Here is a 17,329-nt window from a genome sequence, read left to right on the forward strand (position 1 = left end):
TGAAAAGAGTGTGTAGGTTTATCCCATAAAGTATTTTCAAAACAATATTGTCTTGAAGAGCTTTACAGTAATAATGTATAATAAAAATAAAGGTTATCTCTCATAAAGTATTGTAAAGAAGTACTCCCTCCGTCCCATAATATAAGAGCGTTTTGACATTGGTGTAGTGTCAAAAATGCTCTTATATTATGGGACGGAGGGAGTATAATTTTGAAGAGTTTTATAGTTAACGAAAATAAGCAGTAAAAGTTGCATTTTGGGGGTTTCTTCAGAACTAGACTAGAGGGAGTATGTTCATCATTGAGCAACACACACATATTGTGGTTTCCCCATCAACCTAAAACCTATTTAAAAGGTCTATACCATCCAATTTAAGAGATAATTTTTAATTCTGGAAAACTTAGTGGTTTTGATTTATGTTTTGTTAGTGTAAATAAACAGAAATTACTATGTAAAAGAGGGGGAAGGGTGGTAGATCTTACCAGTGTGTGCTACCTGATCTGACTGGAGCTAATGAGGGTTCCCAAATACGACACCGAACCATCTTGCAGTTAACAGCTGAAGGATATTGTCTTTAACCTTGCAGTATCTTTCGGCCCAGCCTTCTGGTTCGATGTCATCAACTCCTAAGCCAGGAGCCCGGTCCTTTGAGTCGAGGTTGATCGGATCTTTCCAATCAGCCACATAAGCAGAGTAGCAGACACGCGCCTCTTGAACTTGACTTTGAACTCCGACCAAGCTTGGTATTTGTAGTGGTTAACACGTGCGAACGCGGTCCAGATGCTTTTGAAAGCAGGCTTGAGCTTAAAATGATGGACCACATTCATGAGGGATGGTTCCACGGTGTCGAGATGGACCAAGCATTTGTGCCGCTGCGGGTTCTTCAACCGGCAAGTGTAGCCCTGGCAGACCCCCTCTGGTGGATGTGCTGTTTGGCCCGAGGGGGCAAAATCATAACACGCAAGGTATATTTGGCCAACGCTATCATCAACAGAAATGATGGGCTCTAGCAAAGATTTTGATGGCTTCTCTAATCCTGCCCAGCTTGTTGAGAAGATGAACTCATCGACATCTATGACAGCCATCCATTGGCACGAACCTTGCTGTGTGGCCGCGCAATGAGATAGACCAGCTTCTTGGACCTTGGTCCAAGGCCATGGCGCGGTTGTGATGTTGAGCCCGGCGGATATGAGCTGCGCCACTAGGCCTGCCAAGTTGTCCTCGCTGCCATTGTCATAGATAAAGAACTAATCCACTCCGATCGCACTATGGTAGAGTGCCCACTCCTTGAGAAACTTGGAGATGTTGCGTCCCATTGTGCAGGCGCAAATTGAACTCTTTTGAGGAGTCACCAAAAAAGATTCAGCTTGCTGTCAACGAAAGGTTGCAAGGAAGGGCATGGGATCCTCTCCGGCGACCCCTAGTGTGACAAGAACCTTGGTGCTTCCTCCTGACTTGATATGTGTCGGTGTTAGGCTGTATATATACGTAGACTCTTGTATACGTCTGTAATTGTCTTGTACCTTTTGGTACCTCTATATAATGAGATAGCCACACCCTGTTTAGGGTGTCGAGTAGTTTTCCAAACTATATGTTTTACATGGTATCAGTTTAGGGTTTCAGTTTCTTCCGCTGCCCTTGCCGCCGCCGCCTCGGCCTCTTCCAACGCCGCCGCCGCGTCGGCCCAAGCGCCGGCCTCCGCCGTCGCTCCTTCTCGCCCTTCCTGGTGTCCCGTCCGCTGGCTACGGCCTGGCGGCAGCCGCCCGCAAACTCCCCGATTGGATCGAGCGGGACGGGTGACCTGCCTCCGCCGATCGCATCGGGCGGGCCTTCCTCGACCATGGCTTCTGGGCCGCCGGGGTTTCGCGGTCATGCACCCATGTATGGTGCGCCTCCCGCGTCGCTCTCTGGCGCTCCCTGGTACAGTGCCCCTGCTCCAACTTTTGGAGCCCCGCTGCCGTCTTCGTCTGCCTGGCCGGCGCCCTATGGCACGTCGCCGGTGCCGGCCTATGCTGGGCCATCGCACCCCCAGCCCTATGGGGTGCCGCCGTCCTCGTTGGTCTCTGTGCCCCTTGGAGCCCCGCCTAGCTTGGGTGTTGGCTCCGCTGCTGCTGGCACCTATCCCTCGTCGCCATATGCTGGTGCACCACTGGCGCTCGCCTCCAACCCGGAGACGGATCCTATGATGGGCTGCTACGCGCCACCGCCGCAGCGTCATGCGGATCACATGGTTGTGCCATTGCCGTTCTACTTCTCACACCTTCTTCAGGTGAAGCTTACGCCGGATAATTACTTGTCATGGCAGGCTCAGGTGCTACCTCTCCTCCGAAGCAGCTATCTGGAGGGGTACGTTGATGGCTCCATCCCGTGTCCGCTGCCGTATCATCCGGTGTACCATGTGTGGGTGGCTCAGGATCAGGCGATTCTCTCCGCTATCCAGTCATCGCTCACTCCGAGTGTGTCGTCGCTGGTCATCTTCGCCGCGACGTCTCGGGATGCTTGGTCGGCGCTTCACAGCAGCTTCTCCTCCCAGTCTACAGCGCGTGCTCATGCTATACGCACCGAATTGGGGGAGACTAAACTCGGCGGTCTCTCCATCACTGAGTACTTCACCAAGATGTCTGGTCTTGCCGACACCTTGGCCTCGATCGGTCAGCCGCTTGGAGATGAGGAATTCAGCACCCACGTGCTCAATGATCTTGATGATGATTATGACAATCTCATCGAGAATATTCATGGTCGTGAGGCGCCACTTCCGCCACGAGAGCTATATGCGCGTCTTCTTGGTCGTGAGCAGCGCACCAAAGTGCGTCGTGCCTCTCCGAGCTTCATCTCTGCCAATGTTGCGTCCCGCGGTAAGCCACAGAAGCCGTCACCGCCTGGTGGGAAGCCGGTGGCCTCATCCCCGCAGGCCTGCGCCGCCCCGCCGTCCATCACTGGCGGTGCCAGGCCGGTGGCTTGTTGTCCCTGCTGTGGTGCTCAGCAGGCCTGTCAGTTGTGTGGCATTGAGCGCCACATCGCCTCCCGGTGTCATCGACGCTACAAGCAAGATTTCCTTGGTCTGGGCACTAATGGCAAAAGGAATGAAAACAGGCTGCTGCGGTGACAAGTCATGACCATGGGCGCAGTCCATCCTACTCCATTGACCCTACATGGTACATGGACACGGGCGCCACAAACCGCCTCACCAACGATATGGTCAAGCTCTCCACTCAGGAACCGTATTGCGGTCATGATCAGGTGCACACCGCCAATGGAGCAGGTATGAACATCTCCCATGTTGGTCAGGCCTCACTTCTTGCGCATAACTTTTGAAAACTGCATCTTTCTAATGTTCTTCGAGTTCCCACTGCTACACGTAGTTTGTTGTCTGTTCCTCAACTTACTCGTGATAATAATGTCCTTGCTGAGTTTCACCCTTTTCATTTCTTTATCAAGGATTGGGACACGAGGGCCGTTCTGCTTAGTGGCTGTCTTCGTCATGGTTTATATGCACTTGACGCACCGCCCACATCTCCTATGCAGTCTTCTCCTCAGGCGTTGAGCGGTGTTCGTGTGTCACCTACACATTGGCATGCACGCCTTGGTCACCCTACTGCTCCTATAGTTCGTCATGTGCTACATCGTCATGAACTACCAGTTATGTCCAATAAAACTGCTGAAACAATTTGTGATGCCTGTCAGCAGGGCAAGAGTCACCAACTTCCATTTTCAGAGTCTAGTCGTGTTGTGAAACATCCTCTTGAGCTTGTGTTTTCTGATGTATGGGGTCATGCCCAGTCCGTTAGTGGCCATAATTATTATGTCAGTTTCATTGATGCTTATAGCCGGTTTACTTGGCTTTATCTTATTAAGCGAAAATCTGATGTGTTCGATGTCTTTATTCAGTTTCAAGCACATGTTGAGTGTCTCCTTAAGCAGAAAATTATTCATGTTCAATCAGACTGGGGGGTTAATATCACAACCTCAACACGTTTTTTAACAAGCTTGTGATTTCGCACCGTGTGTCTTGTCCTAATACACATCAGCAGAATGGAACCGTTGAACGTAAGCATCGTCATCTTGTAAAAACTGGCCTTACTTTGCTAGCTCATGCCTCCGTTCCATTTCAGTTTTGGAGTGATGCTTTCTCCACCGCTTGTTTCTTGATAAACAGGCTACCCTCACGACTTCTGAATATGAAAACTCCTCTTGAACTCTTGCTCAATGAAATCCCAGATTACACTTTTCTCAAAGTGTTTGGGTGTGCATGTTGGCCCCATTTGCATCCATACAACAAACGTAAGTTAGAGTTTTGGTCTAAAAAGTGCATTTTTCTTGGGCATAGTTCCCTTCACAAAGGGTACAAATACCTGCACATTCCCACCAATCGCATCTACATCTCTCGTGATGTCGTTTTTGATGAGAAGGTGTTCCCTTTTCATGCACTTCCGACCAACTCTGAAACTCCTATGCCACCTGTCCACTCTACCATATCTTTGCCTGATCGAATTTGTGGATGTTGCAGGTATTGGACGTGGCTCTGGAGCGGGACGTGGATCCTTTGCATGGGGCATGCATAACAGGTGCACCGCCCCACGGGTGCCGCCCTCACCCTGCTTCGTGGTAGCCTCCCCGCGGGCGATGCCCTCGCCCGACTCGGTGGTATCCACCCCGCAGGCGTCGTTCTCGCCCGGCCTGGTGGCTGGGCCGTCCGCCACCTCGTCTGGCCCAGCAGCTGGCTCGCCTGCGCTGGATGGGCTGGCCTCACCTGTCCCAAAGCCGCATGTCTCCCCGGTGCCAGGAGACTCTGGCGCTGGCTCGCAGGCCGCCTCGCCTCTGATGTCGTCGCTTCTGCTGAGCTCGGCCTCGCCAGCACAGCCGGCTGCTGTTGTTCTTCGTCCTCGCACATGTAGTCAGAACGGTGTTTTCCAGCCAAAGCAACGCACTGACAGGACTATCGCGTGGCTCGCTGCTTGCATGGCTCATATTGCTGAGGATCCCACTGCCGAGCCTCGCCATTTTCAGGGTGCACTGAGTATTCCTCATTGGTGTGTCGCGATGGAACAGGAGTTTGAGGCTCTTCTTCAGAATGACACTTGGCACCTTGTTCCCCCACAGTCTGGTGTTAACATTATTGATTCCAAGTGGGTTTTTAAAGTCAAGAGACATGTTGATGGTTCTATTGAGCGCTACAAGGCACGACTCATTGCCAAGGGTTTCAAACATAGGTATGGTCTTGATTATGAAGACACTTTCAGTCCGGTTATCAAGCTCACTACCATTCGCTTGCTGCTATCTTTGGCTATTACCTGGGGATAGTTTCTTCGTCAGCTTGATGTGCGGAATGCTTTCCTGCATGGAGTCTTGGAGGAAGAGGTTTATATGCGTCAGCCGCCGGGTTTTGTGGATCCTGCATGTCCTCATCATCTCGGTCATCATGTTAAGGCGCTATATGGACTTAAACAGGCTCCCCGTGTGTGGCATGCACGCCTCGGCTCTGTTCTTCGGGCTCTTGGTTTTCTTCCCTCCACTGCTGACACGTCCCTGTTCCTTCTTCAACGTCTTGAGGTTATGATGTATCTCCTGGTTTATGTTGATGATATCATCCTCATCAGTTCCTCTGATGCTGCTGCGGATCGTCTTGTGGCTGCTTTGAGTGGGGATTTTGCTGTCAAGGATTTAGGTGCTCTGCACTTCTTCCTTGGTCTGGAGGTTTCACGGTCTTCTGCTGGGTTGACTCTTACTTAGAAGAAGTATTCTCTGGACTTGTTGCGTTGTGCTGGCATGCTGAAGTGTAAACATGCGATCACCCCGATGTCTGCTACTGATCGGTTGTCTGCCCTAGATAGAGACCTTCTTTCACCTAATGATGCTACTGAGTATCGTAGTCTCATTGGTGGTCTGCAGTAACTTACTATCACCAGACCAGATGTCTCTTATGCAGTCAACCGTGTCTGTCAGTATCTCCATGCACCCAGGACATCTCATTGGTCAGCTGTGAAGCGTATTTTGCGCTATATTTGCCTCACTGCCTCTTATGGTTTGCTTCTCCAGCCTGCACCGTTTTATGAGATCTTAGCCTTTTCAGACGCAGATTGGGATGGGAGTCCTAAGGACCGGCGATCCACGGGGGGATATGCAGTGTTTCTTGGTCCTAACTTGATTGCCTGGAATGCTCGCAAGCAGGCTACGGTGTCTCGCAGTAGTACTGAAGCTGAGTATAAAGCAGTTGCTGATGCGACTGCTAAGATCATATGAGTTTAGTCCTTATTGAGAGAATTGAGAGTCTCTCCTGCTCATTCTCCAATGCTTTGGTGTGACAACATCGGTGCTATCTATCTTTCATCTAATCCGGTGTTTCATGCTCGGACGAAACACATTGAGGTAGACTATCACTTTGTCCGAGAACGTGTTGCACAGAAGCTCCAAAGTATCAAGTTCATCTCATCAAAAGATCAATTTGCTGACATCTTCACGAAGCCTCTTCCACAACCAAAGTTTGTAGGCTGTAGGCGCAATCTTAACTTGCGTTGTACTTCAGGCCATAGTTAAGATTGAGGGAGGATGTTAGACTATATATATACATAGACTCTTGTATATGTCTGTAATTGTATTGTACCCTTTGGTACCCCTATATAATGAGATAGCCATACCCTGTTTAGGGTGTCGAGTAGTTTCCAAACTATATGTTTTACAGTTGGCGGTGAGGGGCAGCGAGTAATTTGCTAAGGTGATTGCTCGTGTAGATGCCAGCATGGTGTCGGTGCCGTCGCTGTAGCGATACTGGCACTGAAGACCTTGGCGGCGCCTGACTCCCTTTGCAAAGATGAGCACATCGCCTCCGTCCAGAAGAGCCGAGTCAAACACTATCGGGTCGCTGCTCCAGTTAAGCAATGCGCGACCCGGAGAAGGAGAAGGGGAATCTGGAGCAGCTGCGGTGGTTGTGCGGCCCGGAGAAGGAGAAGGGGAATCTGGAGTAGCTGCGGCGGTTACGCGGCCTCGAGAAGGAGAAGGGGAATCTGGAGCAGCTGCAGCGGCCGAGGAGGTGGAGTGGAGTAAGCGCGGCGCTTGGAGCTGCTGGAAGCTCTGCGCTGGGTCGGGAAGGCGGCAGTCATATGCGTGAAGCCCGGACGCCGGCAGCCTCCCGAGCGGTCTCGCCGGGGAGGACGCCCCACCCTGGAAGGCGCAAGTGGCGTCGCCGGTAGGCTCAGTGTCGTCGAGGACCAGGACCTCCTGGTCGGGAAGGAGGACCGCATCCGTGTCCTACGGAGGCGGCGAGTGGCCGGCGCGGAGGTGGAGGGGCAGAAGGCGCCGCGCGAGGCTGTCATCGCTGAGGCGGAAGGGCGAGTATTGGGATTGCGGCGATGATGACGGCGACTGTGAAAAGTCGGCAGTGAATGGGAAGGGCGGGGGCACCGGACTATCGGCCACGAGCGGGAAGGGGGCGCCGAGGCCGAGGGGCAACGAGAAGACCGGGCGGCCCGAGTAGGCGTTGTGGCCTCCGGCTAACAGCAGGAGAGCTCCGACTGAGACGATGCCGACGATGCGGCGCAGCCGAGTGCAGCGGCGGTGTCGCGGCATATTGGATTTGGCGGGAGCGGAGAGCAGAGCAGGGGAGGGGGCTTGGCAGGAAAGGCTTCGGTTGCTGGGTTGCGAGTAGAGCTACAAACGAGTCGAGCTCGAGCAAGTTGGAGTTGGCTCAGCTCAACTCATATGAAAATTCGAGCGAGCTCAAACTGAGTGAAGCTCATGATCGAGCTGTAGAACATGACTCGTGCTCAGCTTGTAACGATGTCGAGTCGATCTCGAGCTAAATGAGATGGCAAAAATTATAAATCTATGGACAAAAAACAAAAAAATTAAGTTCAATATGCTGGGAACCTTTGCCAAAAATATAGGATATTAACACATAGTCGACCACGTGCCATAATTAGGCCTAAATCTTCTCTGCACTTAATTAAATTCCCATGTTCGTTGGTAAATAAAATGGAGAAAAATTATGGACAGCATATATGGTAATAAATTATCTTATTTTTATTGAATATATGGCATGATCATTTAACATAATGATATTCTGTCAAGCTATTGAGCTAAAATTGAGTGAGCCAACATTGGCTCAAGATCGACTTGTTTCTCTATCGATCTACATAAAGTGTTCAAACTCAACTCGTTTCTTTTGGAGTCGATCTTGAGTCGAGTCAAAAAACGAGTCGATCTCAAGCGTCTCACAAGCCTTGAGCTTTTCTTGCAGCCCTAGTTGCGAGAAGATCGTCTCGATCATTCTAGGTTTAGGGTTTTCGACCCGACCCGAACACGGATTTGGATAGGCTGGCGCTGAGCTGGCGGGGCGCTGGGTCGGTTCCAGTCCCCGCGTTGGTCGGCTTGGGTCCAGTTACACCACGTCGATCAGGCAGGCTGGTTTTTGTGAAACGTGTTGTCTTCTCTCTCTCTCCCTTTCTTTTTTACAATAAAACATGTTGCCTGCTAACTCCAAATCCACACCGAGCCTCTCAAGAGAGTTGTTAGGGTTAGCAAGGCGAAAAGGAGGCGACTGGGTCTCTTTGCGTTTCGTCGGCCGTCGTTGGTTTCTTCTCCCTTCGCCGGTCGCTCCAACAACTATAGGAGGGAGGGGGAACCTCGGATCTATGCATCGGGTGTGTTCTTAGCAGGGTTAGGGTTGAGGAAGACGTTGTTAAGGCTGCGCCGCGTCAACGAGTCCATAGATTGGGTCATGTGTCGTCGGATTAATCCGGTTCAAAACCGTGACGCATCATTCACCTTGTCGAGTCCCTCCTGGCTCGTAGCACCGTCGGAGGAGGTCCGACAAGACTTGGGTTGTTATGCGCCCACCGCCATCTCATCTGGACGTCCATTTTGTTTTTTCTGGCAAAATCCATTTAGTTAGTAGGTTGACGTTGATCAATCTAACCCAACTTCCAGTTCCAGTGGAGGTTGACTACCAATGGCCTGTTCACCGTACAGCCTATGTACGCAGATCTTATGAATAATGACCTATTTTTCACATATAGCATATCTGGAAAACAAAATTCCCTTCTAAAACAAAGTTTCCATGTGATTCTTGATAAGGGGTAGTTCTTACTAAAGATAATCTTGCAAAACCTAATTGGCAGGGTAGCATATAATGTTGTTTATTGTAACGCCCTTGCCGTTGGCCGCGAAGGACCGCCGGATTTGGGGCTCGTCGCCGGTGATTTGGTGAAGGGAAGGAGCCGGGGTTGAGAGAGATGCAGACGCAATCAGGAAGGAGAGAGAGAGAGAGAGAGAGAGAGGATAACCTCAAGGGAATGAGATTCAAATTCAATTCATCGATACCCGTACAAGCCACTCACTCGAGCTTATATATCCGCTCGTTACATTCGCAGGCCTCGGCCCACACACTCACTCAGCCCACATGACTAACATAGCCCAACATCTATTCAAACCTCCCGCCACTACGCTTTTGTCTTGTCGCTGCGGATACGCCTTCCCGGCTGCTTCACCACCAGTGTCAGTAGCTGCATACTGACATTGCCCTCCCCTTGAGAACCAGCGTGTCCCCATGCTGGTGCATCTGGAAACTTGACCTTGAGCACCTCGTAATCCTCCCATGTTGCCGCCTCTACCGAAACGGTCGACCACTTGATCAATACTTGCAAATGTGCCGCGTTTCCCTTTTTTACCAGCCGACGATCTAGAATTTCTTTAGGTGTCACCCCTGGCACTGACAGATCCAAGGGTTTGGGTAAGACAGTAAACACTGGTGTGTGATCTGGTACATGATACTTCAACTGAGAAACATGGAAAATTGGATGAACTTGACTGCCTTTTGGTAGCTCCAACTTGTATGCAGTAAATCCCACTTTTTCCAATATCTTAAAGGGGCCGAAAAGCTTCAGAGCCAATTTAGGATATGGTCGATTGACCACGGACGATTGTGCATATGGTTGCAACTTCAAATAGACTTGTTCACCCACCATGAACTCTCTTGGTGATCTGTTCTTATCCGCATAGTGCTTGTACTTGACCTGAGCTCTATGCAAATGCTCTTTCAGAATAGCAGTGTGTTCTGTTTGAGCTAGTATCCAACAAGAAACATCAGGATTGAGAGATTTTGCTGTGGTTGAGAGCTGACCAATGTTTGGCTCATGGCCATATAGAGCTTTGTAAGGAGAGCAACCTAAAGAGGAATGAAACGTGGAGTTGTACCAGAATTCTGCTTGAGGTAACCACTGTTTCCACTTAGTGGGACAGTCATGTATTGCACACCTTGAGTACATCTCAAGACACTGATTCACCCGCTCGGTCTGACCATCGGTTTGTGGATGATATGTTGTGCTCATCTATAATTCAGTGCCCCACACTCTAAACAGCTCCTTCCAAAAAGAACTGGTAAAAACCTTGTCCCTGTCAGATACTATAGACAGAGGTAATCCATGCAGCCGCACCACATTCTGAAGAAAAGCTTTTGCCACTCCTGCAACAGTGAAGGGGTGTTTGAGAGGTAAAAAGTGATTGACCTTAGTAAACCTGTCAACCACCACTAGAATGGAGCTATACCCCTTAGATTTGGGCAGTCCTTCAATGAAATCCATGCTGATGGACTGAGAGGGTAGGGCGCCCCCCCCCTATAGGGCACGCCCCCCTGTCTCGTGGGCCCCTCGGGCGGCCACCGACGTACTTCTTCCTCCTATATAAGCCTACGTACCCCGAAAATATCCAGGGAGCCAACGAAACACAATTTCCACCGCCGTAACCTTCTGTATCCGCGAGATCCCATCTTGGAGCCTTCGTCGACGCTCCGCCGGAGGGGGAATCGACCACGGAGGGCTTCTACATCAACACCATAGCCCCTCCGATGAGTTGTGAGTAGTTTACCACAGACCTTCGGGTCCATAGTTATTAGCTAGATGGCTTCTTCTCTCTTTTTGGATCTCAATACAATGTTCTCCCCCTCTCTTGTGGAGATCTATTCGATGTAAACTCTTTTTGAGGTGTGTTTGTCGAGATCCAATGAATTGTGGGTTTATGATCAAGTTTGTCTATGAGAAATATTTGAATCTCCTCTGAATTATTTTATGTATGATTGAGTTATCTTTGCAAGTCTCTTCGAATTATCAGTTTGGTTTGGCCTACTAGATTGATCTTTCTTGCCATGGGAGAAGTGCTTAGCTTTGGGTTCAATCTTGCGGTGTCCTTACCCAGTGACAGAAAGGGTTGTAAGGCACGTATTGTATTGTTGCCATCGAGGATAAAAAGATGGGGTTTATATCATATTGCATGAGTTTATCCCTCTACATCATGTCATCTTGCTTAAGGTGTTACTCTGTTCTTATGAACTTAATACTCTAGATGCAGGCAGGAGTCGGTCGATGTGTGGAGTAATACTAGTAGATGCAGGTAGGAGTCGGTCTACTTGTCACGGACGTGATGCCTATATACATGATCATTCCTAGATAATCTCATAATTATTCGCTTTTCTATCAATTGCTCGACAGTAATTTGTTCACCCACCGTAATACTTATGCTATCTTGAGAGAAGCCTCTAGTGAACCTATGGCCCCCGGGTCTATCTCTTATCATATTTGCTTCCAATCTACTTTTATTTGCATCTTTACTTTTTGCATCTATATTATAAAATACCAAAAATATATTTATCTTATCATACTATCTCTATTAGATCTCACTTTCGCAAGTGGCCGTGAAGGGATTGACAACCCCTTCATTGTGTTGGTTGCAAGTTCTTTGTTTGTTTGTGTAGGTGTGTGGGACTTTTGAGGAGCCTCCTACTGGATTGATACCTTGGTTCTCAAAAACTGAGGGAAATACTTATGCTACTATTGCTGCATCACCCTTTCCTCTTCAAGGAAAACCAACACAAGCTCAAGACGTAGCAAGAAGGATTTCTGGCGCTGTTGCCGGGGAGGTCTTCTCTCAAGTCAAGACATACCAAGTACCCATCACAAACTCATCTCCCTTGCATTTACATTATTTGTCATTTGCCTCTCGTTTTCCTCTCCCCCACTTCACCCTTGCCGTTTTGTTCGCCCTCTCTTTCCCAATCTCCTCCTCTCTCTTTTCGCTTGCCTTTTTCTGTTTGCTTGTGTGCTTGTTTGTCCTTATGGCTTTGCCTAAGAGTACCGACCACCTTCTTACAAGGATGGAAGAGATTGAATCAAATATTAGAAGCTTTATGAATTTGCAATTTGAGCATAATAATTTCTTCAGAAAAGAGCTTAAGGAACAAAAAGGTTTCTTGGGGTTTATGAACAAAGAGCTTGATGGTATGAATAAAGAATTTTATGGTGTGAACTCTCAAATTGCCCGGTTTGAAAATGCTATGGCCAAAATTTCTGATAAGCAGCCACCTTAGTCAATAAGATTGCCGCCAAACCAGAAAAGTTAGATGAAAATAATGATGAAGATCTTAAAGTTATTGATGCGTTTCCTATTAGATCTTTGTTTTGCAATATGAATCTTGATAATTATGGGATTGAAGATGAGTCAACTTTAGTTAGAAGGCGTCCCAAGAATTCAGAGTTTTTAGATCTTGATGCTAAATTTGGTAAAAGTGGGATTGGAGAGGTCACAACTTTAAATAGTATAGCACCCACTATCTCGGATTTCAAGGAATTTGATTATGATAATTGTTCTTTAGAAGGTTGTATTTCCTTGTTGCAATCCGTTGTTAACTCTCCTCATGCTTATAGTCAAAATAAAGTTTTTACCAAACATATCGTTGATGCCTTGATGCAATCTTATGATGAAAAACTTAACTTGGAAGTTTCTATACCTAGAAAACTTAATGATGAGTGGGAACCTACTATAAAGATTAGAATTAAAGATCATGAGTGTTTTGCTTTGTGTGATTTGGGTGCTAGTGTTTCCATGATTCCGAAAACTTTATGTGATATTCTAGGTTTCCATGATCTTGATGATTGCTCTTTAAATTTGCACCTTGCGGATTCCACCATTAAAAAGCCAATGGGAAGGATCAATGATGTTCTCATTGTTGCAAATAGAAATTTGGTGCCCGTAGATTTTATCGTTCTTGATATAGATTGTAATCTTTCTTCCCCTATTATTCTTGGTAGACCTTTCCTTAGAACAATTGGTGCGATTATTGATATGAAGGAAGGGAATATTAGATTCCAATTTCTATTAAAGAAAGGCATGGAGAACTTTCCAAGAAAGAAAGTCAAATTACCTTATAAATCTATCATGCGAGCTACTTATGAATTTAGTGCCAAAGATAGCACTACTTAGATCTATCTTCGCTTTTATGCCTAGCTAGGGGCGTTAAACGATAGTGCTAGTTGGGAGGCAACCCAATTTTCTTTGTGTTTTTTGTTTTTGTTCCTGTTTAGTAATAAATCTTGCATCTACCTTCTGTTTAGATTGTGTTTTTATCTTTTAATTAGTGTTTGTGCCAAGTAGAACCTATAGGATAACCTATGATGATAGTTGATTTGATTCTGCTGAAAAACAGAAACTTTGCACGCACTAATTTAGTTTTGTTAAATCACATAAACGTGCTTTTGCGTTGATTATTTTTGCTGCTGATCAATATACAAATTGTCCAAGACTTCCTATTTTGGTAAGATTTTTAGAGTTCCATAAGTTTGCGTTAGTTACAGATTGCTACAGGCTGTTCTGTTTTTGACATATTCTGTTTTTCGTGTGTTGTTTGCTTATTTTGATGCATCTATGGCTAGTAAATAGTTTATAAACCATAGAGAAGTTGGAATACAGTAGGTTTAACACCAAAATAAATAAATAATGAGTTCATTACAGTACCTTATGTGGTGGTTTTGTTTTCTTTCACTAACGGAGCTTATAAGATTTCCTGTTGAGTTTTATGTTGTGAAGTTTTCAAGTTTTGGGTAAAGATTTTATGGACTATGGAATAAGGAGTGGCAAGAGCCTAAGCTTGGGGATGCCCATAGCACCCCAAGATATTCAAGGATAGACAAAATCCTAAGCTTGGGGATGCCACGGGAAGGCATCCCCTCTTTCGTCTTCGTTCATTGGTAACTTTACTTGGAGCTATATTTTTATTCGCCATATGATATGTGTTTTGCTTGGAGCGTTGTGTATTATATTAATCTTTGCTTTTTAGTTTACCACAATCATCCTTGCTGTACACATCTTTTGGGAGAAGCCTACTTGATTAGGATTTGCTAGAATACTCTATGTGCTTCACTTATATCTTTTGAGCTTGATAGTTTTTGCTCTAGTGCTTCACTTATATTTTTTAGAGCACGGTGGTGACTTAATTTTAGAGAAATTGCTAGTCTCTCATGCTTCACTTATATATTTTTGAGAGTCTTTTAGAACAGCATGGTATTTGCTATGGTTATAAAGTTGGTCCTAGAATGATGAGCATCCAAGTTGGGTATAATAAAAACTATCATAGAAAGGAATTGAATGCTATGATCAATTTGATGCTTGATAATTGTTGAGATATGGAGGTAGTGATATTAAAGTCGTGCTAGTTGAGGTGATTATAAAAAATACTTGTGTTGAGGGTTGTGATTCCCGTAGCATGCACGTATGATGAACCGCTTTGTGATGAAGTTGGAGCACAATTTTATTTATTGATTGTCTTCCTTATGAGTGGCGGTCGGGGACGAGCGATGGTCTTTTCCTACCAATCTATCCCGCTAGGAGCATGCGCGGCTTTTGTTTTTGATGACTTCTAGATTTTTGCAATAAGTACATGAGTTCTTTTGACTAGTTTAGTCCATGGATTATACGCACCTCACTCTTCCACCATTGCTAGCCTCTCTTGTGCCACGCAACTTTCGCCGGTACCATACACCCACTATATACCTTCCTCAAAACAGCCACCATACCTACCTATTATGGCATTTCCATAGCCATTCCGAGATATATTGCCATACAACTTTCCACCATTTCGTTCATATGACACGCATTACTTTTGTCATATTGCTTTTTGCATGATCATGTAGTTGACATCATATTTGTGGCAAGGCCACCTTCATAATTTTCATACATGTCGCTATTGATTCATTGCATATCCCGGTACACTGCCGGAGGCATTCATATAGAGTCATATCTTGTTCTAGCTTTGAGTTATAATTCTTGAGTTATAAATCCATAAAAGTGTGATGATCTTCATTATTAGAGCATTGTCCCAGTGAGGAAAGGATGATGAAGGCTATGATTCCCCCACAAGTCGGGATGAGACTTCGGACTTTACAAAAAGAAAAAAAAATAGAAAAAAAAGGCCAAAAAGAAAAAAAAGAAAGGACAAAGAAAAAAAGAAAAATGAAAAAAATGAGAGAAAAAGAGAGAAGGGACAATGCTACTTTCTCTTTTTCCACACGTGTGATTCAAAGTAGCATCATGATCTTCATGATAGAGATTCTCATATGTTGTCACTTTCATATACTAGTGGGAATTTTTCATTATAGAACTTGACTTGTATATTCCAATGATGGGCTTCCTCAAAATGCCCTAGGTCTTCATGAGCAAGCAAGTTGGATGCACACCCACTTAGTTTCTTTTGTTGACCTTTCATATATTTATAGCTCTAGTGCATCCGTTGCATGGCAATCGCTACTCACTCACATTGATATCTATTAATGGGCATCTCCATAGCCCATTGATACGGCTAGTTGATGTGAGACTATCTTCTCTTTTTGTCTTCTCCACAACCACCATTCTATTCCACATATAGTGTTATGTCCATGGCTCACGCTCATGTATTGCGTGAAAGTTGAAAGAGTTTGAGATTATTAAAGTATGAAACAATTGCTTGGCTTGTCATAAGGGTGTGGCGCCCTCGATTCAATCGTACACTAATCATACACGCAAATGTGTACGATCAAGATCAAGGACTCACGGGAAGATATCACAACACAACTCTAGACACAAATTAAAATAATACAAGCTTTATATTACAAGCCAGGGGCCTCGAGGGCTCGAATACATAAGCTCGAAAACAAAAGAGTCAGCGGAAGCAACAATATCTGAGTACAGACATGAGTTAAACAAGTTTGCCTTAAGAAGGCTAGCACAAAAGCAACATCGATCGAAAAGGCAAGGCCTCCTGCCTGGGAGCCTCCTAACTACTCCTGGTCGTCGGCGTCTGTCACGTGGTAGTAGGCACCCTCGGGGTAGCAGCAGTCGTCAAAGGTGGCATCTGGCTCCTGGACTTCACCATCTGGTTGCAACAACCAGAAAGAAGAAGAAGGGGGAAAAGGGGGAGCAAAGCAACCGTGAGTACTCATCCAAAGTACTCGCAAGCAAGGATCTACACTACATATGCAACATTATCAAAGGAAGGCTGTATATGTGGACTGGGCTGCAGAAAAGCCAGAATAGAGAGAAGGTCTAGTCCTATCGAAGACTAGCATCTTCTGGGAACCACCATCTTGCAGCAAACAGGAGGGTGTAGAGTAGCATAAAGTAAAGTGGTAGTAGTGTTATCAACCTCGGCCAGAGATCCTTTCTCGACTCCCTGCGAGAAAGCAATCCCAGAGCCATACTATCCAGTTATCATCACAATCAAAACCTCATCACCATCCAGTTCTCATCACAAGTATCCAGTTCTAGTTGTATCGATCGGGATACAACTCCAAGTGTCCGTTACCGTAGGACAGGCTATCGATAGATGTTTTCTTCCCTGCAGGGGTGCACCAACTTACCCACCACGCTCGCTTAACTCCGGCCGGACACACTTTCCAGGGTCATGCCCGGCCTCGGCCAAACAATACGCCGCAACCCGACCTAGACTTAACAAAGAGGTCAGCACGCCGGACTAAACCTATGCCCCCAGGGGTCATGGGCCATCTCCCCGGAAACTCCTGCACGTTGCGTACGCGGCCGGTGAGCAGACCTAGCTACCTCCCCAAAAAGGCAGGAGCTTACCAGTCCAACCCGGCGCGCGCCGCTCCGTCGCTGACGTCTATTAAGCTTTGGCTGATGTATACGACGCAGAACGCCCATACTATGCCCACGTGATGGTTAGTGCTATCAGGCCAGAGGCCCCTCGGATCAAATATCCAAATCGTAGTGGATTAGGAACGCGCGGTAACAAGCAGAGACTCACGATAGAAGTGACCCCGTTGCCCCGTCTCGAGGACTTGCGGCAAGGGCTAAGAATGCCCGGCCACGCCTCGTAATTATCTCACGGGCACCTTCCAGGTCAACCCGTCTCCACATCACTTTCCAAGTAACAGTTGTAAAGTCCAAGTATCCGTGTGTCCAAACATCAAGAGGAAAACCCAAGGAATCACCCTCGGTGGGTTCCACTCAATGTAATCATCAAGGTGAACGTAGAGGAATCACCCTCGAGGTTCACACTTGAGGGGTTGCACGACAG

General features: G+C 46.8%; 1 pseudogene; it reads right to left on the reverse strand.

The window, feature by feature from the left end:
• Positions 1 to 510: 510 nt before the first annotated feature.
• Positions 511 to 7,563, reverse strand: LOC119309162 (annotated as a pseudogene).
• Positions 7,564 to 17,329: the final 9,766 nt, after the last annotated feature.

The sequence above is a fragment of the Triticum dicoccoides genome, chromosome 5B (genome assembly GCF_002162155.2).
Source record: "Triticum dicoccoides isolate Atlit2015 ecotype Zavitan chromosome 5B, WEW_v2.0, whole genome shotgun sequence".
Taxonomy (NCBI): Eukaryota; Viridiplantae; Streptophyta; class Magnoliopsida; order Poales; family Poaceae; genus Triticum; species Triticum dicoccoides.